Source organism: Callospermophilus lateralis (assembly GCF_048772815.1).
Source record: "Callospermophilus lateralis isolate mCalLat2 chromosome 11 unlocalized genomic scaffold, mCalLat2.hap1 SUPER_11_unloc_3, whole genome shotgun sequence".
Lineage (NCBI taxonomy): Eukaryota > Metazoa > Chordata > Mammalia > Rodentia > Sciuridae > Callospermophilus > Callospermophilus lateralis.
The window spans coordinates 7685613-7688271 of NW_027510155.1; the positions used below are offsets into that span (position 1 = coordinate 7685613).

General features: G+C 49.6%; 1 pseudogene; it reads right to left on the reverse strand.

The window, feature by feature from the left end:
* Positions 1 to 754: 754 nt before the first annotated feature.
* LOC143386024 (TNF receptor-associated factor 4-like) lies at positions 755 to 2382 on the reverse strand (annotated as a pseudogene).
* Positions 2383 to 2659: the final 277 nt, after the last annotated feature.

Below are 2659 nucleotides of genomic sequence, written 5' to 3' on the forward strand. Positions count from 1 at the left end.
ATTCAATTTTTGGTGAGTAAAGAACTGGGGATTCCAGCCTTATCCTGCACCTTTCCCATTTAACCACCAGGAGGCAGCAACAGGTCTTTTCCAATGCCTGCTGTGGTTCCCCCTGGTGCTCACCAGACGGCGGCCCCTCAGGGCAGCTGATCTTGGGGTCATAGTGGCAGCATTGCTTCTCTCAGTGATCCTTTGCATTGTTAGTTCCAACCTCCCAGGGCCTTAACTAACTCGGAGGAGACAGGCCAGAACCAAGTTAACAAATACAATTCAGAATTTATTAAATATCAGAGCTCCCATTTTGTGCCTTCCTGGTGCTAAGGAAATAAATAACCAGAAGGGACACAGCTGGGGAAAGAAAATCAATCTCAAGACAGATTTTTTAAACTACACCTCCCTTCCCAACCCCTCCCCCTATGGCTCTTGGGATATAGCACATGAGCAGGTACCTCAGTCTAGGTAGAATGTGGGCGGCACCAAGGCATACCTGCCCTGCCGAGGAGGGGAGACAGGTCCTGGAATCACTTGTTTCCAGCCCTTGAATCCCATAGACCTGCTTCCAGCAGGGGCCAGGGCTGAAGCATCAATTGGAGGCACCTGTGGATGGTGGTTTTAGGGGGAGAACAGGGTAACAACCGAGGCAGCATAAGCAGCTGAAAGGGGGGTCCAGCCCCCTCTCCAGGTTCAACCAGTAGCCTGATAAGTCATGTCCCATCCATACCCCCTTCTCCCCTTGAGCCTGCAATCTCGGCACTCAGCTGAGGATCTTCCTGGGCAGTTCAACAGAGGCACGGATGAAAACTGCATCACATTGCACATAGTTTCCCTTTCGGATATCCTGGTGGGAGATGAACTTGGGATATCCAAAGCCCAGAGAACTCTCATCCAAGGAGCTTCACCACGTGCCTTGCTTTTGAAAATTTTTCCAGTTTGAGTCAGAGTGGAAAGTCTCAATGAAAGGCTATGGATTAGCAAGCCCTGGGTTGCTCTGATTTAGCAGGGAGAACGTGATACGACGGGCAAAATGCCACTCAAGGAGACTGTCAAAGGTGCCTGGTAGCACATGAATGTACAGAGAGAGATGTGTGCCCTCACCACTGCCATTGCCAATGAGGAGTGCAGACACCTGTAGTTTGTAACCATACTTATGTGTTTTGAAGGCTGGGCTGAAGCACTCAAGGTTGGGCTTGGCCTCTTCTAGCCTCTGCCCATAGCTGTCAATCTTCCAGATGAGCACTCCATCACTGCCTACTGATAGTTCCTCCAGCTCTCCATGCAGCTCCTGAAGCTCCTGTCAATGCTGGCTCACCAGAGCACACTTCATAGCCAGAGGTAGCTTCAAACTCTCCTCCACATGCCACAACATTCCCAGCTTAGAGCACTGTTGGCAAAGCCCCAGGCAATGAGGGAAGGGAGGACTGTTACCAAAAAGGGAAGACACAGGGGTAGAAGGCGCCCAACTAGGCATAAGGAAGACAGGGTGCTAGGAAGCACCTGCAGCTGGACAGCAGGGGGAAGGAACTCAAAGAACTAAACTCCCAGGAACCCTAGCCTTCATTTAGGACTTCATGGCCTAAAGAGGGGTTGACAGGAAGAAGGGGAATCTGACCCTGTTCATGTAACCGGAGTATTTGAACGGGTATAACACCAAGGTAGTCCTACCGTTGTCCGTCAGATGATTTGGCAGATCCTCCTGAGCCACAGTGCCCATGCCACACTGGTTAGGGCAGGGCACAGGCAGCCTTGGGCACTGGTACTGGTGACTCTGTACCTATTGACTTCCTTTGTGCAACAGGTACAAGGCTGGGTGCACTTGGGGCACTCAGAATTTGCATGCTGGGCCAGTAGTCACCGCATCATGCAGGCACCATGCTTGTTCTCACAGTACGCACTCTCTTTGGGGCACATACCCTCATGGCTCTCAAAGTCTTCCTCACTGAAGTCAAAGCCACAGAACTCGCACTTGAAGCGCCACTTGGGGCAGTTGTGTTGCAAGTTTGCAGGCAGATCACAGTGACTCAGCTTGGCAGGACAGCGATTGGGGCAGGGAAGTAAATTGAAGCTGCAGGTATTCAGGTGTCTTTGTAAATGATGAAGTGGCCCACTCCAGCAGCAGCCCTCCTCACTGTGCATGCAGCGGATAGGCAGGCCTACCATCTGGACCTCCAGCTCTGGGTCTGGGTAGATCTTGGCATAGTCCAGTGGAAGTTGGTCCTCAGGGCATTTGAAGACTCCTTCACTGAGGAACTCCTGTAGACAGGTGTCACAGAAGTGGTGGCCATAGGTAGAAACCTGCAGGGGCTTGCACATGGGTTTCCTGCACATAGGGCACAGCAGCCGGCACTTGGACTTCTCCAAGAACTTGTAGTGGAAGCTGCGCATGGCAGGAGAGTGGCGGGCACGGTCAAGCAGGGCTGGCAGCCCCGCCCAAAGCCACTAAGTGTTTGAAATATGCTTTATATTTGAAATACTATATAGTCTATAATCTCTCTTCAATTAAAAAATGATTGCATACTACATTATTTTACAGATGTAAAAACAGAATTCTTAAAGAATATTTGGACTATTTCTAATTCATAAGAAAATTCTAAATTGAATATTTTTTACATATGCATATGTAGTATATCAGTATAAATCTTTTTATATGAATATATACATG